Here is a 24,029-nt window from a genome sequence, read left to right as displayed (position 1 = left end):
CAGCTGCTCTGTAGGTACTGTAGGCCCCTTGTGTTCCCTCGGGCCAAGCACAGGCTCAGGCTATTGCCAGCTGTTGCATGTACCTGGGCCACCAGAGAGGGCACTGGGGACTTGGGTGATTTTTTATTTTATTTACTTTTCTTTGACACCCCCCCACCCACACACACTCTACTTTTAGTTCAATCTTCTATTTGGAGAAAGAGTGGGCAATCATTTCAATACTTCAAACTGATGACTACAAGGAACAATGTGCCTTGTATCAACGGGGAATGTCATGATTGCCAGTTACTCAGCTCACCAAATGTACACTGTGTAAGTACAATTTGGAAAAAACGGCGTTGGGGGTGAAAAAAAGCAATTTGCGGCACGGTTAATAATAGAATTGCCACTGGTGCAATAACCTGCCATCAATGTCACACACACACACACACACACACTCAGCGCTACACACACACTGACAGAAATAAATTACAGGCCATCTGCTTTTGAAGGACCCTCTGTCCCCTTAGACATAATAAACAACTGTCTTAATAACATATCTTTGTTATGGAAATGGCAGGAGACTTGTTGCGGTGGTGGCATAAACTAGCATGTGGCTGAATATAAATGTTTACTGCGGGGGTTTTATTTGTATTCTCTCTTTTTCATGTAGACAGAGAGAGAGGTAAGCATGTGCCGACCCCCCTTGTAACGCAGTTGCTAGGAGCGATCAAGAGAAATGTCACTCCACTCAGCAAGTGCTAAAATTTGACATATGGCATCAGAGAGTCATTTGGAATGCACCTGCACCGGGGCTGAGGGCTTTCAGGAGACTCACAGTCAGGCAGGCGAGAGGAGATGTTGGCAGCAGGACAGCGAAGGACGAGAGACGTTAGTGAAACGTTAGCGAAATGTTAGCGAGATGTTAGTGGAGAGGGTGGGGTGGAGTGGATTAGGAAGATGTACTGTATGCTTGTTTGGCAAAAGAACTGCACAGCAGCAAATAGCAAACTATCTTAGCCCACACACTAGCTCTGGACACAGATGGGGGTTTTTTCCCACAAAATAGTTGTGTAGTAGTGTATTCAAAACAGCTTCTACTTCTGCTAGACTGTCTGACTGGATATTTTTGCCTCTGAAAAGATTTAAGCCAGCTTTGACATTAACCCCAGAACTGATTTGTGCTCATGTTTTATTATGGCAGCTAATATGGCCCCTACATCGAGATTTCAGTAAATTATCCTTGGAGACTATCCAGCCCACTATAGTGGAAGTGGGATTTGCAGTCCTGTATGTTAGGAAACACACTGCCAAATGATATTTATAAATCAGTGAAACATATTTATTCATTAGTAGGAGTTTACTTTTCTGGACTTTTCTTCGAGTCAGAGGCCCAGAGTGTCTGTAAAAGTCGGTCAGTTCCAGAAAATTCCCATGCAGTCCATAATCATCAGCGCGCTGGTGGAAGTCGGTTGGTGTCTGCAACCTGCTACAGGGTTTCTAATCGTCTTCATTAATCAGTGCAAATGGTGAGGCAACTGCTGCAGGCTGGGAGTGAGGCCTTAGGCTGGGAAGCCCTGTAGTTGATTCAGATCTTCATTTTAACACCCCTCCTTCTCAGGCACTAGCCTCCTAGCACAGACATGCTAATAGCGTGATGTTGCATGTCTGAGAAAATACTTGTAGCGGGTTGATTTCGTCCCTGGATTATTGTCCTTATCACTAGGGGATTATCTGAGAATGAGAGCTCAGATTACATCTCCTAAAGAGAGCAGGAAGCAGGCCAGGAGGCACACTAAGTCAACTGGCCCAACCACCTCCTTGTCTTCCTCATCCTTATTATGTTTGTCAGTAAAAGATGGCTGGATTTGTATTGTATTGTATTGAAATTAATGACGTTAGCCAGCCTGGCTAACGTCAGACCTCATCTCATTGAGATGGGGTCTGGGAACTACACGTTCATTTTCTCGTATTTGAAATGTGGTTTACGAATGCCCAGAGCCGTTTATTGGGCTCTATGATTGTTGATTGTCCGGTTCAGACCTCCATGGGGCCCTTAGCAAAATCCTGCTAAGGGGCCCTCCTACCTGAACTCCGATGGCCAAAATGTAACCATTTTACATTTTGGCATGTTGAGCTGTAACCCAAGGTTACCCAATGAACCGTACCTTAATAAATTAGTCTTAGCTAATGGCGAAAGACTACCTGATCCTGAGCTGATAACAGAATGGGTAGACGACGTTAGCAAGTGGCCAGAGATTCATTAGCCCGACATATAGGGCTATCTGGTTGACAAGCCCAGCGTGTATATTTGCATAAAAGTAGTACAAGTAAGCATTTTTCTTGACATTTCCTTGACATTTCAGTCAATTCACACACACACAATTCAACGGGTTGGAAAGCTTTCTGACCCCGACATGCGCACACCTTTTTTGGCGTGGACCGTGAAGGGCTCTATAGGGAGAACAGGCCCTGCTCTTGCATATGGTGCCCTAGGGCCAATGTACAGTATGCGTGTTGCCTATGCCATAAGCTGCCCCTGTATGGTAGCAGTATGTGCTTTGAAAAATCCCACTTTCAGTGATCATTACATTCATATTAATTAATTACCTTTGGCAGTTTTAATGCATATAGATGTCTTATGAGGAAGAAATAACAGTCATCAGTTATGATCATGGAAGATAAACCACATCTAATCAATTAGAATGGATTGGTCATGAGGACATGGACTTTAACTGCTACTTCTGGGATAGGAATCCATCTTAAGTCCCTGGTGAAGGTCACAAGCGAGGTGTAATAAGGCCAGTTGGTGTTTAGGGATATCTACAGACAGAAAAGAAAACATCAGCTACTGCATCTACCCTGTGATCTACAGCCGCTGTGTTTCAAAGCATGTGAGCCATGTATGCATGCATCTCTCTGTGAGATCAAACGGTTTTCCTGGAATCGTTTAAGGCTGTTGCTTCGAATTGCCACATTCACATCCTGAGCTGAATCATTTAGATGCTGTGTGAAATCTGTTGGGGTCAACATATACCATGTACAGCAGCTGAGCAAATTAAAGTCTGATGACTTGAGGTTTGTTCAGCCGTTGTGATAAACAAACCAGCAAGCGGCAGATTAAAGACAATCTAGCACTAATATGGAAAGGATCTGGCCTGTTTATTAGGGGAATCTAGACTCCATGTGGTGCTTATCTGGTCATCTGAAGTGAATCTGGCCTATTATGGCACAGATCTGCACTACATTATGGCCTATATATGGTATGGATCTGAAGTATATGTAGTGTGGATCTGGCCTCTATATAGATCTAGTCCTGATATTGTGTGGATTTGGGCCTGATATGGCACAGATCTATCTCTGATATGGCACGGTCTGATCTACAGTACATATGGTGCTGATCTGGCCAATATATGGTGATCTGGCCATCTGGCATGGATCAGTGATATAGCACAAATTTGGCCTTTCTGGCTTCAGATTCTAACCAAGGTTTTTTTCCAATTGGCGTCAATCAGAGAAATTAGTGGTGTTTTCCTGAGATAGTCTCATCTTGTTTTGTTTTGTAATCATGTAAAAAAGAAGACCTTCATTAAGAGGTTGTTGTGGAAGCCATACATTTGTGTACTAAATATTGATAACATCTGCTGTTGTGGTGGTGTCACCTTGCTTTCATATTATGTTTTGTACAATTATCATCAGTTTTTTGGATTGCTTAATGTCCTCAGCAAAATTAGTTATTTTGTAATGTTAAAATAAAGATGTCTGGTCCTCTAAAGCTTTGCTGTAGTGCATTGTGATTTCAGATTTGATTTGGAGCTAGAGTAACTCAATCCTGCCATATCATTTGCATACATTACTGGGCTAATTTGGTTCTGACGACGGAGCATCTCACATGAATGAAATTAAAGTTAAATAACATTTTATTACTAATTCATAGTGGGATATGAATAGTTTCTATAAATTCAGTGCCTAGTCGTATCCTCAAAATAAAGTTTGAAATTGCCTGAGGATAGCACACACTAATTTGAATATACAGACTGGAGTTTAGAGCCAAAGTTTTGAATGCAATTATACTGGTATTGCTCAACCTAACCTAGTTAAGTGTCTCAAGCTAAATTAGACTTAATAGAATAGCATGGTAATTACCGTGTTTAAACAGGGATTGTCTGTATGTAAACAGTTGTGTAATTGTGAAAACATAAGTAATTGATGGTACATGTACATGTTCACAAGGTGTTATGCATATATGCAAAACTGTCACTGGTTATTGGCTCATTATAACACCTAAAATGTCAGACCCTGTGTTATTGATACAGCTTACATAACTAATAAAGACCAGTGCAAAATGATTCAGTTTCACACAGTTTGTTTGGGTATGATCTAAGTGTAATACCAGAGCTAAGAGTGTTGTTATGGGATGATGAAGCACTGTGTGCTAGGTTGCTTATTCAAGTGCTTTCAAAAGCTTGACCTATCAATCAATCATGATGGTCAGGGCTGAAGAAGGGATTCAGGATATGCAGCCCTGGTTGAGCAGCCTCAGTTCTCAGAGGAACATTTAGCCTGTCACTCAGCTCAGGTGTGCTAAGCAGAACCCACAGTTCTCTACGAGGTTCTCCTCGGCACTCTCTGCCATCTGAATTCCCCGCTTTGCTTATCGACTCTCTCCAGAGCATCCGATAGCTCCTGGCTCTCAGTATTTATTTTTTCCCCTTATTATCGCTCGGTCGGGGCACATTCATAAGGGTGGAATGGGAAAGCGAGACTATCTCCTCCATTCAGAAAAACTCATACAGTATGGCAGTGCGGGGGAAATGAGGATGGATAATCGCTGCATGTCCACAAGGTACAGTGTTCGGGCACACCGCGCACACACCACACCCCGCTCCCAGGGCTACATATGGGCGCAGACCCTGAAGAGCTCTGGCTGAAGATACTTCTTGAATGGAAATGGGTACATCTCCGTGAGGTGAAGCTGGCTGAAGCCGCTAGCGCTAGCAAAGGCATTTCAATATCCCTGTATAATTTATTTGAGCAGAATACACTCCGTGCGGGCCCTATCTGCCCGCTAATATTTGAGAGTATTTGAGGGCCTACAGAAAAGAGCGATTGGAAACTGGAAAGGATCCAGGAGAGACTTGAATGCATTAATAGCTTATAAGCGAGGCCATGTGGTTCTGCGTCACCGAATAGCAGAAGAAATCACAGTATTACCTTACATAAATATCACAGGGCGTGACTAACTGTGTTTGTTATGCCACAGCACTTATTTTTTCCCCAAGAGACAGGATCATAACTTGATGCATGGAAAAATAAAACAAGACCTGAAGGTTTTAATTTAGTTTGTCATTTTAGAACAATGTCATCTATCACAATTTCTTCCCTCAGCAATTCTTGTTTTCAATGCCTGTTTTTCAATGTTTGAATGTTTCAAAAGGTGCAGGAAGACACTAATAATTTATCCATGCTCACAGAGCTGTGATTTGATTTGTAAAGATTAGGTAAGAGCAGGCATTTTGAAACCACTGCAGGTCTTCCTGGATGAAAGTGTCATGGGTTAAAAAACAGAACTCCAGGCTTTTCCTGTTTTTTTTTACCTGTACGGTGATAACAGGTGGGATTTGCTGTCAGTAGTGTGGAGTGGGTTAGGAGTGCAGATGTCCTGGAGGGCATGTTCGAGGGCCGTGTAACAATTAGTTTCTCTTTGTGGCAGGGCTGATATAGAGCTTCTCTCTAATCTGGGTCAAATCCTGAGAAAGCTGCTGTCTGCCAAGTGAGCTTCTTTCCCTCGTTGAGACACTCTCTTACTGCTGAGGAGTCGTGAAACTGCACAACAGAGGGAGGGTGAAATCCCAAATATCACTCACAAGCCGCCCAGAGGTCTCAGCTGTGAGGCCCGCTCCATCTCCTGTCAAGTCCTTTCCCGCAGACGCCTCGAACAAGTGACCCCCGTGTCCATTTCACGTGTCCGTTTGGAAGAAATATGTCCTGGAAGTAGCTTTTGTGAAGCGCAGAGCTGGGGGGTGGGCACGCGTCCCACAGTTCCCTCAGGGGTCTGGTTTGCGATGGGGAGGCGAGAGGAGAGGAGCGGAGCGGAGGACCATGGGCCAAATCTGCCCTCAGGGCTCCATAACTCACCAGGCCGCCACTTCTACTGTGACCGCAGCGAGTCCAGAGATTACGTCTCACCACCAGCCCGTCATTTCTCCCGAGCAACGATTAGCATGATGGCAGTCCTTCGGAAATGGATGGCAGGTGTGTGCACTTACCCTCAATATCCCAGGTGGGCGGAGGAGGAGGAGAGCTAGTAGGAGTCGGTGGAGGAAGGGGAGACAAAAATCTGAAGCAAAATAACAATGGAAAATGGAGTGCCTAATGATAGACCACTTAGTCTGAGTGATTGAATAAAAATGACCGAGCAAAGTGGTGCGGTCTCAGTCAGATCTAACAGTCTCAGAGGGCTGATTCAGGCCAGATCTTGCACAGATCTGGTGCCATGACTGCCTGCCTTTCTGTCTGCCTGCCTGTCAAGATTCATGAACTCCATAAAGTTACATCATTTCATAAATCTATAGAAACTCTTTCATGTAAACTTATTATATAAATTTTTAATTGGCATGAATAGCTTCAGTTTGTTCTGTGTAAGAAAATAATGCTGTGTGATTTCATCCAAGTGCAAGCTATGTAACCTATTCATTACAATGAAATAAAATAAGATTTGGTCCAAATCAACAAGTGCTAGTAGCTGTGCTCGATGAATATGTTGCCAGCGGACTCCCAGTGACTCTTATATTGTGTAGGGATATCAGTCATATAAAGGCTCCAAGGTGGTGGACTCTCTTTTGTTCTTTTTAATTGCATATGATCAAACAAATCACTGCTGAAAAAGGTCTGCTGGTTCAGTTCAAAACGCAACTTTTCTCTACTATGCATTATGATAATGTTCCAGTGAAACCTTTAATGGCAATGGTACTGTTAAAGGACCCCTTTTGACATCATTAGCAACATCTAACATATCCGTTTCAGATGAATATTTGCATCTATATATTAATTTATTCATGCTACTTTAGAACCCATACGGGAAAGTTTATCTACTGCGCATGGGGTCTAGACCAAAAGGACAGCGATGACAGGACAGAGGTCTCCATGAGAAACTTTCTGATCGATCACCTGGATTTGTGGGTGTTGAGTGTGGGTAAGGTCGATGGCCCTAGTTTACATATTGCAATCAAATTAATTGTGGCTTTCTTTTAGTGCAAGTCGGCAGTTCTTTGAAATGTAGCCCTGATATGTGTTTGTCCGGTATTTCATGGCATTGAGTGGCTATGCTGCTGCCAGAGCATACTATACATCATGAAACAAATGCAATATGCTGACCGACTCAATAAACAGGCCTGTATGGGATTCATAAATGAATGATTTGAGAATAATTTATGGAATACTTACCAGACTATAGTGTTTGAAAGTTTTCAAATGGAAAATCACGTTTTTAAACAAACAAAATGTACAAATGCATCATCTTTACTCAGATGCCTAATCTAAGTCTGATATGGGATTTGCTGGCTATGGAAGCAGTGCACTGTAGTGGATGTCTTTCACTGACATTTGAAAAGACTTTTTAGTTTCACTCCAAAGTAATGGCTGCTCTCTGGCAGCCTTCACCACACGGGAGCAGCAGAATGTCATCGATTAAAGCAACTTCGTTTAGCATATTGGGGCACATGTGGGGACAATGAAGGTTTTTAAGTTGAATAATTTATCGGGCTGGAGTTAATGCAGGTTTTCTTACGGGTGGCATGTGTTCTTATAAATGAAATATTTATACTTGGAGGAAGAAGTTGAAGGCAATGGCTTAGTTACGCAGTGATGCTTGTTTCATGCTGGACCCTTCACCGCCAAGGACATATCTCTGCATGGAAACACGTGTCATCGCCAGTTCGGAAATGTCTAATGAGATCATTATCTTTTTCGATTCACAGTCTCCGCTTTGGTCTTTGTATTTCTTGGGAATCAAGGGAAAAGGAAAAAAAACACTGATTTTCTGACAAAGTTAATTTAATTGCATCTCCTTAACCATTACTGTGGTGGAAATGCAGCAGACCTGTCAGTTTATGTGCTGATATATGCCCATGTGTTGAATTTAAAGGCCAATCTTAAAATGCTCCGCACCTCTCCAGATAGCCATTACGGTCCCCATGGGCAGATGCCTTTGAGATTGCTGCTTTTGTACTAATTTAAAGACATGGCAAGATGTCAGGGCTGTTTCGTCGTTAAACGGCTTAAGGAGTAGTGAACAAAAGTGAATGAAGCTGCTTGATCTCCCAGCTAGCCTCCTCTATTAAACTGTGGGTTTGAGAGAGAGAAAGAGAAAGAGAGTGTGTGTGTGTGTGTGTGTGTGAGAGAGAGAGTGTGTGTGAGAGAGAGTGTGTGAGAGATAGAGAGAGAGAGAAAAAAAGAAAACATTCAGGGATTTTCACAGCAGACTAACGGCCTCTTACCACCAGCAAATGTATTGTTCTCTGATGCAATCTTTGGTAAGGATGCTTACATGCTTGAGGGCCTGTTTAAATTCTGACTGAAGTGTACCCTAAGATAAAAGCCTGTTGTTCTCGCAAGCCTCACAGTTCACTCTATGACTGCCACAAATGTGCGTGGATCAAACTTGCCAAGCCCTGCCTACATTCAAATATGAGGATCGTTAATCATAATATATGTATTTGATGTACTCATAAGGCAAATGAAAACATATGAAATGTTTGGTTTCATTACACATAATCTAGTCTAACAGAGTTGCCATTTTATCACTCCATCATAAGGTTTTGTATTTGGTTTACATAAAAGGGGTCAAGAAGTCTCACTTAATTTCAGTTCCTGGAGTCTAACACCCTGGTAATTTGATTCTGCTTGATACTAGAATATGGGATTATGGTTCAAATCCCTTTTGTATTAAAAGCCATTTGGTATTATATTAGTGGTCATAAAGTGTTATCCTGCAAGGCATTTGGCTGTTCATACTGCCACAGACACATCTGCTTGTCTCTAAGTGTGGATGGGAAGAATTAATCTCCTTCTTAGTATGGAGGTGGTGTAGAGCCCATCACACTTGCCATCTCTGTCTCTGTGTGGTGCTATGAAGTTTCATATTTAGGAAGAAGGTGTGTTGTGGCCACTGCAGAGGAGACTTAAGGAGATATGTTTTTAGCTGGCCCCCTCCATGGACAGAGGCTTGCTCCCCGGCTGTGTGGAGCCTGAGTGGTGGGCTATCTATGTGAGGTCGACCAAGATGAATTGTGTTTGGCCTGAGGTCCTCAACCCACTCCCCATATCTCTCGCCCACTCACTTTCTCTCTATCACCTCTTCACTGTCCTATTGCTAGAAAAAAACATACAAGCTATTCATTGATTGGAACACCTGCTTGCTTATATTATGGGCCAATCTCAATGCTCTGTTTTACCCCTTCCCCTTCCCCTATCTCTTCATCTTACCCCTAGCCCTTGTCCCTCGAAACCGAGTGGCAAGACATAGGGGTGAAAATATTCCCCTTGGAAATGAGATACCACTAGCCAACCATAAGGGAGAGCGGGATGATTGAAACACTTGCATTAACGTAATTTAGAGATCGTACCACACTGAAAGCTAATATTTTGTCACTAGCAACATGTCTTCTGTCAAATAGGCCATCATTGCATTTTTAGCTCGGAATAAAACCGTTCAGGAATTATTTCAACAACAGCAGAACGTGCCGTTCGTTCGTAGCCTAGCCTACCTCCTGGTCCGGGTGAATGAAACAGGGATGGGGGACAAAATAAACATGCAATTTGGTATGTAAACATCCCACAACTCCTTCGATATTTTACAATAATATCCAAATGGTCATACTTGACATCAAGCAATCGCTACCTGTAATAGCCTATGCGAGGAATCGACAGCAATAGTACGACGGAGTATTAGGGCCACACATGAAGAAAAAAATATTTTTGCCATGGCGAGATTAAACTCGACATGTTGACTTTAAAGTCAGCATGTCGACATTAAACTCGACATTTCGAGAATAAAGTTGAAATGTAATGTCGACTTTAATCTCGACGTGTCGACTTTAAAGTCGCCATGTCGACATTAAACTCGACATTTCGAGAATAAAGTTGAAATATAATATCTAGGCTACTTTAATCTCGACGTGTCGACTTTCAGATAGATTGCGTCTTGTCTGTTAACTACTCATTGCCATCATCGTGAAGTGCGGTTCGAATCTCGCGGTTGGAAATACCATGCACTATGCCGTTTAGTATATAGCTAGAATAATACATGTATCCAATGATATGTTTCTATACAAAATGCTATTTCACTCTGTTTTACGTGGGTAAGGCCACCGCACATTCAAATAACTGCCCTTCATGAACCAGGCCGTCACTCTCCATAGGTTAACTAATTTCTCTAAAACTGCTTTTCCATGTCTCACCTGCAATAAACATAGGAGGCTATAAACACAGGTATAGCCTAAGCATATTACTATTTTGATCCCGTGAGGGAAAATGTGTGCAAGTATACTTTATTTATGCACTGTGTGTGCATATGTGCGCATGTAGGCTACTAGTACATGGGGTGGTCGGGAGGAGGATAGCTTCATTCGTCCCTAGACATTCGGCAATAGGCTGTTTTGCATCCATTACAAACAAGCAATGTGAAATTCTAGGATTGGGGAGAGCGCCTAGTATGCCTAGTCTAGTGCATAAGCATGAAGTTGAACCTTTAGATGATAGATGAGAAATAAAAAAAAACGCTAATGACGTTTAGGCTACTTTTGACCATCGCATTTATCGCCTGTAACTCCGTGATAAGGACCTACAGGAAAGTATTTGGCTGAGCAACGGAGGTTAATGTTTTATGTTTTGTTCATGTTTTGTTTTATGATATAGGCCTATGTGTAATCATTGTTGCAGTCGAAGAAAATTGGAATGTTCAATTCGTCCTCCCTTTCAATTGTCCCGAGCGGTCCTTCTCTCTCCAAACTAACTTTATTCTCAAAATGTTGAGTTTAATGTCGACACGTCGAGATTAAAGTCGACATGATATTTCAACTTTATTCTCGAAATGTCGAGTTTAATGTCGACATGGCGACTTTAAAGTCGATACATTGAGATTAAAGTCGACATTACATTTCAACTTTATTCTCGAAATGTCGAGTTTAATGTCGACATGGCGAGTTTAATCTCGTCATGGCAAAAATATTTCTTCCTTCATGTGTGGCACTAATACTCCGTCGTACAATAGGCCTATGCAGCATTCATATCAGACAAGCGGTAAAAAAGTTCATTGAATTTAGCTGATGTTGGACTTTACATTTCTGACATGGTATGCTGCCAATTCGCGGAGTATATCAGACATGGAAATATGTAAAATGCGAGACATTCGCGCAAATAATGATGTGCTGTTAACATTCACAAAACTTTTTGAGATTTTTGAAAACTTCCTCATGAAGAACAGGACCTTTAATATATGGTCACAAGATTGAATGCAACATAAAACAATTACCATTTTAATTTTATAATCCTTATTAATGCCAACATTTCATGTCAATGAATCTCGGTGTGCCTTTTCCGGTGTGTGAGGTGTATGTTGGGTATTTCTTACCCCTCGGTTTCAAGTAAGCTCCCGATCTTGCTTGGTTTTAAGGGGTATCTACCCCTTGCCCTTATCCCTACCCCTCGATCGAAATGAGAATTGAGATAGCCCTTCGTCTCACGTGCACGCGCAAAACTAAGGGGAAGGGGAAGGGGTAAAATAGAGAATTGAGATTGGCCCTATGTGTGTAAATTGTTTTGGATGAAAATCCCTAATACACTGTAAAAATAGTCTGCATGGTGACGGTATGCATTACCATCTGTTTTGCTCCTGTGTCTACTGTTGTATTCTGCTGCCTGTATTTAGAGTTACACCTTTACAAATGGAGTTTTAATTAACACACTAACGCCTATCACTGTAGGCCTACCATAGAGACAGCAGGCCATTATGTTTGAAGTGTCCAGAAATTAAATTTGCAGCACAACTGTAAAGAAGACTGATTCCATTCAGCTTTGTGGTGCACAGTCATATATATGTATCTATCATGATATTAATCACTTCACACAGAACACGGACAAGACACAAAGTGTTTTGCAACAAGCCCACAAGACCTCTACTGTTGCAGTTTGCTTAGGACTTAACCCTGTAATATTTGGAATACACAGTAGAGTTGTAGTGTTAACTGCACAGTAGAGTTGTAGTGTTAACTGTACAGTAGAGTTCAAGTGTTAACTACACAGTAGAGTTCTAGTGTTAACTACACAGTAGAGTTTTAGTGTTAACTGCACAGTAGAGTTGTAGTGTTAACTACAGAGTATAGTTCAAGTGTTATAACTACACAGTAGAGTTGTAGTGTTAACTACACAGTAGAATTTTAGTGTTAACTACACAGTAGTTTTAGTGTTAACTGCACAGTAGAATTGTAGTGTTAACTTGTTAACTGCACAGTAGAGTTGTAGTGTTAACTGCACAGTAGAGTTGTAGTGTTAACTGCACAGTAGAGTCGTAGTCTTAACTACACAGTTGCACTTTGCAGTTTCTTCTCCCTCTTTATTCCTTGTCACTTTCTTTCCCCTCGCCCATTAGAGACTGCCGCTAAAGCATTGTTGGACTGGACCCACGCCAGCCTGCAAACACAAGCAGATGTGTGTGACATGTGCGCCGAGCCTATCAATTCTTCAGTGGAGGCATATTTACAGGCCAGCAGCAGTTGTGCGAGGGAGGCACACCCCTGCTTTAAATCTGCGGAGAATAGCATTGTTTGTTTAATGGGAACACTGAAAAGTAAATAAATGGTACAACATGGTCCACATTCCCTAATGCCTCAGTCAGATTTGCATACCCCTCTCTCTCCTCTCCTCCACTTTAGTTTTTTCCCTCTATGACTATTTATTGAATTAAATCTAGGCTAATTTATGAAAGCTGGTTGCACACTGTGCGGCAGTGTAAATTGTGTGTCCACAGGCCATGCAGTGTGTGCTGTGTGGTATCAGTGGGCCTAAGCTTGAAGTCGAAGCGTAATTAAGCAATATTTGTGGCCTAGAATTAAGGCTTCTTTTGACTGTTAAGTGGCTATAGGTCGCTCAGAACAAACGCACCACAGCAAGGGTTCCACTGGCCCTGTTGCCCAGCAGCCATAAAACGACACAAAGCGAAACATTCACAGAGCGGCCACAGTCGTACGCGAGCAAAGCGCAGATCAACACGACAACGACGCACAAACCCCTTGTGACATTAAATATTTACACCTTGCCACTGTATGGTAATCCAAAAGGCCAGGCGTTTTTACCACTTAATTAGTTATTAGTGGTACAGCGCAAGCCAGGGTGTTTGCCATGAATAATGGACAACATTTTGAAGGTCATTAAAGGGAGAAAAGGCAGTTTCTCCTCGGGAGGGGGGGAGGGGGCACCCCGCCCCGTCTGCGGTGCATGCCAAATGCTCACAGATTAACAACAGCGGCGAGGCAGCGAACGAATGAGGGAGCGACTCGGCACACAGCGCCGGCATCAGTGGCGGCTGGTAAAAAAGCAAGGTGCAGGTAATTTGTCAAACTCCCCACAGGGGCCATCTGCGGAGCAGACTGACGAATGTCTCCCTCTTTTGTCATAAGGACACGTGTCCTACAAGTGCTGAATTAATGTCCCCTTTACTACACATTTATTTGTCACCCAGGTATTTATCGGACGCCTGCCTTGTGTTCCTCACACTGTATTACCTGCCGAGTGAAACGGGAGGAAGAGATCGCCGGTCGCCCTGAGCAGAGTGGAGATGGGAGACCTCTCCGCACCATGCAGCAATTTATAAAGTCCTACTTTCTAACAGAGGAGACTAAGAGAAGCTTGATTGAGATAAACATAGTTCTTTCCTTTATTTTATTTGGAGGCAAAGCTGTGTCTGAGCACAGGTTGTACAAGGACATTTATTTGATTGGATCCTATATTAACTCCCCCCTCTCTCTCCCTGTGTTTTTGAGCACTTGTGCTATTGTTGCCATGTCTCCTCCTTAACGTGAGCGATGTGAACACACCCGCTATGAAGTGGCCCATCACGGCACCCTTGAGAACACCCACACACACACACACACACACAGTCGACCATCCATTTGTCCTCCTCTTCCCCAGCCAGCCAGCCAGTGAGCAAAATGGCATTTGGTAAATATGATGGAGGGCTATTAAACAAGGTCAGGGCCGCTAATCTCATGATCTCATCCCAGCACTCTTTTCTCTCTCGACTCCCTCCAGTCCCTGGCCCTTAACCTGATAAAGAAAAGATAGCAATTTATTTGAAGAGCCCGCTCTCTTGGAAAGCTGCATTCGGCCTTAATCATGGCAGGAGGCTGTGAGTGTGTGTGTGTGTGTGTGTGTGTTGAGGCATGTGTGTTTGTTTTGAGGGTTGTGTGTGTATCTGAGAGTATGTGTATACTGACGTGTGCGTGTGTGTGTGTGTGTTGATGACAAATTTTGTACCCAGGCCTATTATTGAACTTCTTTATCTCCTGCCCCTCACCACAGAGAAAGCTGCCAATGTGCGACAGCGCTAAAAAGCATGTTATCATATATGTCACACTTGTGATATCATTATCTTAATGCTGCTTCACCTCTCCCGGCATCACCTGTGCAAGGATGTGTGTGTATGCTGTAGAAAACTTGTTTAAAGAAAGGACAGGGTTAGGCCTCAGTCTCAGTGCATGGGGAAATGTGGTGAAATGGCTGCTTACTTAAGTAATATGCAACACATTACAGAGGAAATAATCAAAAAGGAAGCATGTTGGCGGTCTGAAATGGAAATCAATTATGAATAGGCTGTCAGGAGAGGCACAGAGTAATCTCCATTTTGGTATTCGCCCGTAATAACGAACAGAAATGGGACGTGGCGGTGGGGATGATGCAATCCAGGGACTTCAGAGAGGAGGGTGTGGGATGGGGGGGTAGGGGGTGGGTGGGACATGTCCAATCTTCTTTCTAATCCAGCAGGTTAGCTCCATTTGCATTTATTCAATTTGACACAAATGTGTGCCCAGATTCTGTTCAATTGAGATATCTCTGGAGTGGTGCTCTAAAAAAGACAACGACGGGAACTCTGAATGACATTCCGCACCGCAATGGCTGCTGGTCAGCTGTTGGATGCATTTAAGTGAGGGTCAAAATTATGTTTCTTTGTTATCATGTGGTGCCAAAAGTGGACATTTGGAAAGTACATGTGAAAAATGAAATATAAACAGTATTCCACACCTTTTTGAATAATCCATGTGAAAATACTCATGCTTAATTACTTCAAATATGCATTATGATCCATACTGCTCAGCCTCAGGAGACAACAGGCATTTCAGTTTGTTGGTCTGTACACCAAATTACAAAACTTATATTAAAAAACACTGCCTTTCAGATATATGCTCAGGTTATTGGATAAAATCATAGCATCCATACTTTCATGGTCTATCTAGAGAACATGAATACCATAGTCATTGATGCTTTATACAGGATGTGACCTTGTTAAAATATGTGCAACAAGTTTATGCAAGTTTTAATATTTCATGCAGTGTCTCTTTTTTCAGTGTTCCTTTTTCTCTTGTCTTTTTTAAATTCATGATTAAAAGGAAAGCTTCAGAACTAACTCAGTAGTAGTCCATGTGTCCACTCAGTATGTCCATACACACACCCACACACACACCCACGCACACACACACGCACACACACACACACTTTTTTCATTCTAGCCCCTTCTCTCCCTTTAACTGGACTACACACCTTCACCTTTTTTCATCCGGATGATTGATTCTTGTTTGGGGCCATGCCTATGGGCCTCATTAAATCAAAATGTAAACTCACTCTCTTATAACAAATTGCAGGGAAAATGCCACTGGCCAGGTGCCTGCTGGGGGCTGGGGGAGGTGTGTGTGTGTGAGAGTGTGCTTGTGAGACAGAGAGTGTGTGCATTCGTGCGTATGTATGTGTGTGTGCACGTGTGTGTGTGTGCACGTGCGTATGTGTGTCTGCAAGGGGGTTGGTGGGATTACTCTGGCAAGTTACATCCCCAAAAAGGCACAGCGGTTTATTTGATGTGGTGAGGGAGGAAGGCCTTATTCCTTATTTTACTCATTTCATTACTCACTCATATATATATAGCTAAATAAAAGGACTGAAAATGTCTTTTCTTCATTCGTTAAATCTTGCAAATATTTAGCAATTTTGACCTGATAACTTGCAGACCATGGTTTTCTGAAAAGTAACAGGCCTGGATTTAAACATTTCATAATGTTTTTTTAACTCTTGTTATATTTCAATTATAACATCATGAAGATGTTATAATGTAACAAAGTAATATACCACTTATAGGTATGTAATAACGTACAATGCAAAGCTATAAATATATGTAAATGTAACTACAAATGTGTTGTCAGTATTAAGTCATAAGACAAGTATAATAAGCGGGATAATGTATAGAAGGCCGGTCATTATTGGGAAAATAAGTCCCGACAGGGCAAACCGGACGCGCAGCGGAGGGGTCTTGTTCCGCCCTGAAGGGACTTATTTTCCCAATAATGACCGGCGTTCTATACATTATCCCGCTTATTACACGGTTTGCCAAACTGAAACAATAAACTCCCCACGACTCTTTAGCCTACATACAGTAGCCTAGGCTATAGCCTATTTGTTACCGTTTCATCGTGGCTTTTGCAGAGAAACAAATAGTTCGCAACAGCACACTCTGAACTTGAATCAAATATTCGTTAGAACACAGCTGATCAACCGTCCGCTTTCACTTTTGAATGAAGTTCCAGTCTTTGCGTAGTGATATGAAAGACGTGAAATAGAAGCACAAAACCCATTTTCCTTGACAGCGGTCTGTTATACTTAGCAACGGTCTGTTATTGAGAATTAGCAGACCACCGAACGTTGGGAAGGCCCATTCAAGTGAATGGAGCATTCTTCAGCATTATGAAGAGCCGTGTAATAATGTGATAAAATGTATGTCTATAACTTCTTGTTGCACACAACATGCCAAGACCTGTGTGAATACAGCAAAGGGAAGGCAAAGGTGCCTGTGCTATCACTCCCAATGTAAACCCACTATTGGGGACTAGATTTCATGAAAAAGCCATGGTTGTGTTGTCAGTGATGCAAGCCAGGGACACATTCATATTATATGGCTTAATTGGGACAGTGGGTGTGCGTCTGTGTGTGTGTGTGTGTGTGTGTGTGTGTTTTGTGTGTGTGTGTGTGTGTGTGTGTGTTTGTGTGTGTGTGTGTGTGTGTGTGTGTGTGTGTGTGTGTGCGTGTGTATGTGTGTGTGTGTGTGTGTGTGTGTGTGTGTGACGCAGGCCTGTGGAGTCCCTGAGAGTGAGAATCTGTCGGAGGACGGTTGGGGCAGGAGGAGGGGAGCGGACGAGAGGGAGGTGCGCCATCTGGCCTGTCTCATCATCGAAGGTGAGGTCCTCGACAGCGTCATTACACTACACTTTAAGACTTGGGTAAAGGTTAGCTGGACACACGGCTGTCAGCAGAGGGAGGAGGTCCAGCATGAAGATCAAATATCTCAACCTCAAGAGATCATGTGAGCGTGTTTATTAATAGTTATGTGATGTCATTGTGCTTGTCATTATGGTTAATACCATTTCATTCATTCCATTGTTTTATCATTAATTTCACAATTATTATCATTATTTCATGTATACAGATTTGATTACCTACAAACATACACTTTTTACAGAAATATTCCAGAAGTCAGATAAAACAGAAATATTATGTGAAAAAGAAATATATTATATTGCAGCCTCTGACTATTCCTGCTAGACACACCCATTCACATTCACACACACACACACACACACATGCATAACATAGAACAAACTTAAATTTTGGTTTGTTCTGTGCAAAAACAATATACCGTTCCTTTTAAAAATGATATGAGCTTTACAAATTGATTCATGGCCGGTGCCACAATACTATAGCCTTTTTCTGCCCAATAGGCTTAAAGCTCAGTCAAAGCACATTAGATATCAATGCTAACTGTTAAAAACACTGGGCTTGAATTCAAGCTCAGGGCGAGATTTAAAAGTAGGCAAGTAGGCCTATATAATATTAGATCTTAAAAAAAATGTCTGATAGCCCAATTTCAGGCACAGAAAATGTCTTTGCTTTAAGCCCTGTAATAGCCTGACCTATGTGTGGTGCTACCAACTGCCTGACAGGCCTATTTTCTTAGTGTCGCTGGTAGCCTACGTTATTTCACACAGTGTTTCAGTAATTTAGGCTACATGCTTGAAAAAGGCAGTTAGATAGTGTTGGATATGAAAATCCTTTTTATCTAGTAGTTCTAAACTAAATCCATCTTAAGGGGTCTGGGGAACACTGTGCGGGCAGGTGACTTTCCAAGCCTATGGATTTTCAAACAAAGGTTAAACAGAAAGACAAATACCATTATTAACTGGTTCTAAAATTGAAAATAATGTTTTCACTCAATGAAATTGGTTTTGTTCCCATTTTTGGTTACATTCATCCAAAAATTGTATTAGATTCCGGTTTTCTTTTTCATTATTTGAACCGTTTCTAATCCATGGTTGACAGTTCAAAGATGCGGTGTGACACTGATGTCAGAGGTCACTATAGTGTTAATATTTTGATGAGGTGGTGAATTTTTCACAATCACATTTTACAGAAGAAGTGCTCAGATAATGATTCTACGAAATGTTTTCTGCAAATGTTGACCAGAAATCTCTGTTCTGTGCTATGGGTTTGAACTTTCAAAGTTATGACTAACAACGTCTCCAAACAAAAAAATCAAACCGTCATCTGAGTGATTAGATGCCACAAACGATTAGGCAGTCTCACAACCGGTGCAGATCTAATGACTGAGGTTGACATCTCTGTCCAAGAATATTCACATTTTGAAATGTGCAAATGAAAACCTCTAGCACATTGAGGCAGTATATAGACCCGTCCTTACACTTTCTGAGGTGTTTAAAAGTCACACTTTATAACAAGCATATAGGCAAATGCCTTCATTAAGGCTAAGAGATGGATTTTACAAAGGCAGGTACACAGGAGAGTTCAAACCACTTAGCACCTTGATTAAAGACGAAAACAATCCTATCAGGGATTATTAAAATAGCGCACACTTTGGTGCACATGATGACACAGGTAACAGATGCCATGGATACATAAACCCAGTACATATAACCTATTGGGTATTTATGCATTACTTTTTTTATGCATCCTTTATATCTTATAAATCATCAGGAATTGTCATGGGTTCGTAGTCTCACATTTATGACATGCATGAACAACACATCAACTAGGTACATTAGGTACGATGGTTGATGATTTATGATTACTTGCATGATCATCATGATTACATGAATTTAAGGTTAATTGCTCATGAGTTCATCATGTCTGTGGCCCCTCAACTAAAGTAGTGAATAATGACATGTGTTTAGACAACTGCAAAGTTGAAAGAAATAATCATGATCATGCTTAATAAATCGTAATTCATAATGCTGTGCCCACCGTACCTAATGCATTAGTTGATGTGCTGTTCATGTATGAGGTCACAAATGACAAACTATGAACTCATGACAATTCCTGATGATTCATCATATATTAAGGAATGAAATAATACATAAGTCTTGAATTAATTCATGCATGAATTCATGATAATTCATGTACCCTTACCGTAAAGTGTTACCAACTATGGTAAACATATTCACAAATGGAAAGGGTTATATAGTCATATATGTAATTGACTGCACTGAAAAAGCGTTATGATGTTTTAAACCTGTGTGTTATATATTTCCTCGTGTGTGCCTGCTCATATAACTCCAAAAGTACTCGTCTAATTGACTTTTTATTAAAGGTATAGTGTTACCATCTCTCAGTCCTACATGATGGGATGGACAGTTTTTCACTTTACTTGGGTGAGAGAGGGAGAACGGCATCTGCTAAATAAATGCAAATGTGCTTAATGATCTCTACGTAGTGCATGAAGCAAATTATTTGTGACTTGTTATCACTTTATTGATATTTCAGATCTTAATGTCATAACACATACACTGTAGAAAACATGGGGCACTGCTCAGGGATAATTCAGAAGTGTTCCTGGCGTTTATTAGAGACCAGTGCTGTGCTAAAATGTTGATGCAAAGGAAACATCTTGAGTTTTTGTCTTTCATTAGAGACACAAAGAGACTCAGAACTCAAGGCAGATGGAGGTGGCTTATGCCTCCACTGTGCCATGCTGGGCTGAGTGTGGGCCCAGAGCCAGTGACACACACACAGACACACAAACACACAACGTCTCACACACACACACACACCACACACACACACATACATACAAACACACACAGACACACACCCACACACACAACGTCCCACTCACACACACACACACACACACACACACACACACACACACACACACACACACACAAACAAAACAACACATTCGGAATTCATATTCTCCCTGCATCTGCCACCGGTGGTCCTGAACTGGTAAGAAAAATCTCACTTGTTATCTAAATATAGCTGCGTTTGTCATAAACACACGACGGTGACTCAGTAGTGCTCAACTGCATTCCCAAGATCCCCCTTCAGTTGTTTTCCTGAAGCATCCCCATCTCTATAATTCAACTCACTATTTTTTGTCACTGGCAGTGGATAATAGAAAAATTGTATACAAAGGCATCTCTCGCTAGATTTAGAGTTAGTCACGCCATATGCGTGTCTTTTTTTTATGCTGAGACACAAATCCTTTTATTGGATGTACAACATACAGACGTGTCCAACAGTGGCCTAGAGACTACCGCAGAAGCCTGACACTACTGCTGCTGCCATCAGGATCCTCTATGTACGAAGTTTCCTTCAACTTCCCATCGTAGTGAGACGCCCATCTGGAGATGAAGGAGAGAGAGAAAACCCCATCGATAGCATGCCAAACCCAGGTATCAGAATCCTTCATGTGGTTTGCATTTTACTCATGAGAATACTGCTACATAGACGTGCAACAGTGCATATAGTTCTGAAGTTGTTTTTTTTTTCTGCCCTCTTACATAAAGCAGGATGGGCATACTTGGACGTGTTCACAAAACTCTGCTGTGAACTTAAATGCTTATAAAGTATGTTTCTAATCTCTACTAAAAGTGTTTCAGCCATGATAGACTCAGCTTAGGCTACTCTGTTCTTTGGATGGTTGTTTGAAATGTTATTGCTTGTTATTCCACTGCTTGGTTGAATTTCCCATTGTCCTACGTAATTTAGAACGACCATTAAACATATGTTATTTGCACACCTATGAAGTAGATCCATTTTTTTGGCCGTATCACACTTGTATATTAATTCGCCGAACTCGTTGTGAAGATTAAATGAACTGTCACGTTGCATCCGAGCTGTAAAATGCAGATGTTCAGAACATTGCAACATTGTAGCATATGACGGAGGTGCCTTTTAGCTAGATGGATGACAGCAGGCTAAGTAAAATAACGATGTTTCAAAGCTAAAGTTCATCAGAATCTTGGAATACGCCCGCTTGACAACGGGAGAGATAGAACTAACGACTGGCCTTTGGCCGTAGCAACCATCCATTTAGAACTAGTAAAGGCAGTTTGTCCTGTGAGTTGAGAAATTAGTTGATATGTGTCGGAAGAAATTAGTTCTACAAACAAGACAGTTTTAGCAATTAAAACGTTAAAATTGTAACAGGAAATGAACACAACGCAAGTGGCAACAGTGGAATAAGCGGGATAATGGACTCCACGGTGGTCTGTTCACAGAAGTTAATGCACTCCGAGGTTTAAACTCCGCTTCGCGTCGGGCCGTTTTACAACCTCGACCGTGCATTAACTTCTGTGAACAGACCACCGTGTTGTCCATTATCCCTTACATATTACATCAAGCCACCAACCAAGTGATATACATTATAACAGACCCTTTCTGAAACTGAAATCAATGTATGATGATACTGTACTTTGTGGTGCTGTTCATCTCTCCGACATATTAAGCTTGTTAGGTGCTGAGGAGATTTCATGATGCTCACGGAGAGGTTTCGAGTGAAGGGCGGCTTGGTTTACAGTAACAGCTGGTGCTGGTTGATACTTTTCCGACTTCAGTCAAAACAACCGTGGATCTACAGACAGACTCCAGACGCTACTGCACTGCAGCGAGACAGAGTGCTGCCATTAATTCCCATTTGTTTCCGTAAAGTATCTCTATGTGCAGGTGTGTGTGGCTCACTCTGGCTCTATAAGAGTGTGTGTGAGAGAGAGAGAGAGAGAGAGAGAGAGAAGAGAGAGAGATAGTGTGTGTGTGTGTGTGTGTGTGTGTGTGTGTGTGTGTGTGTGTAAAAAAAGGTGAGGTGACCTTTGCCGAAGCCATGCGAAGTTCATCATTTTTACTCATTATGCTGGAGTCAGATAAAACTCTGGTAGACACCTGCCTCCTCAGGGTGCAATTAGGCAACAAATTAAATCCCTAACTTTGTAAACCTACAGTGTGTGTTCCTGTCTGAGACAGTGGCTGGGTGGGAGACCAAGAGACCCCCTAATGCAGATAAAAGCTCAGTGTTTCTGCAGGGCATTCCTATTAACCAGTGAAACAACTATTAGCTCTAATTGTTACAGCAACCATTAGGAGCAAATAACCTTAAGTGGATCAATTTGTTTTAGTTTTTATTAGTTAACTAAATGAATTAGTGTTTATAGGGCCATTTATGCTTTTAAAAAACTGTGGTTATTTGTGAATAAAAGAACATGTTTGAGAAGGTTAACTGGATACTTGGAGGAAAAATCTGGTCCATGGTTTTACCCTTTTCGGATTGCCTCATGATATTTGTACCTTCATACATTGATTCTTTTTGCGTTGAGAAGTAACTTAAGTGAAGAAAAGACAATAGGACATACAGTAGCTACAAGAGAGTATGCTGCTATGTGTTTAACTGTCTTTAATGTCAATTCATATTTCCACACACAATTCTCACACACATCTCAGTTTGGAGTCATGTAAGGAAATACAGTGATAGTGCTATAAAGGTTCAATGAACAGCACTGTATTTGGTAAACCCCATTTATAAATGATGTTGCCAAATTTAGCCCTGCATGATGCATGTCAGCCATCCCAAAAATAACGCCATCACACAACTTGACCTCCGAGGCAAGACACCAGAGGCAACCTAAACCAGATAAGAGCTGTCTCTAGCAAGGTTCTGGCCCTGATGTGGGGCAGATCCAGTGACCTGATAAGAATGCCCTATGATGCTCAGGAGAACTTAATTACTTATGATGGTGTTTACAAACGGTATCAATATATAAAGATTGTGCAGACGAGGCTGTGGAGTAGAGTTTGGGAGGAATTCAAGTTTAAAGATTCTTGTCCTAGATTGCATGATTCTTTTCATTGCAAACCAAGAATTTACCACAGACAAGCTAGGTTAACCTATATATTAGCTAACTGGTGTACTTAGACAGGGCTTCACCGCAATCTGAGCATTCTACTGTGAAGCATCCCATGGTACACACAAATAGACTGATCTAATGTTCTGTATCCAGTCTCTGATTTGCTAGCCTACTGGGGCCAGTGTTTTGATTGAAGCCCATGATGTGTCATCCGCCTGGGTTATTATTGGAAAGACACGTCGTGTGGAGCTAATCTCAGCAACTTCGCTTGACTTTTTTGTCATGAGAACATTCATTTAGCATGGGAACACAATACCTATAAAGCATGATAAACACATTTTAAAAACATTAAGGAGTTACAAGGTAATGATTTATGAAGGTTTACATACTGATGTGTTGTCCAACGGCATAGAGCATTATGATGTTGTGTAGGCCTTTACAACTTATAACGTGTCATAATGAATTAACATAATGCATAAATGTCAACATTGCCTTCATTTTTTCAAAAGAGATAAGACATTTTAAAATGAATTTAGATTTGCTGCCTGTGACTTGCACTCAGTTAGACAGTACACTTCGTGACCTCATTCACAAACACAC

The sequence above is a fragment of the Alosa alosa genome, chromosome 16 (genome assembly GCF_017589495.1).
Source record: "Alosa alosa isolate M-15738 ecotype Scorff River chromosome 16, AALO_Geno_1.1, whole genome shotgun sequence".
Taxonomy (NCBI): domain Eukaryota; kingdom Metazoa; phylum Chordata; class Actinopteri; order Clupeiformes; family Clupeidae; genus Alosa; species Alosa alosa.
Note: the sequence above shows the minus strand (reverse complement) of the source record.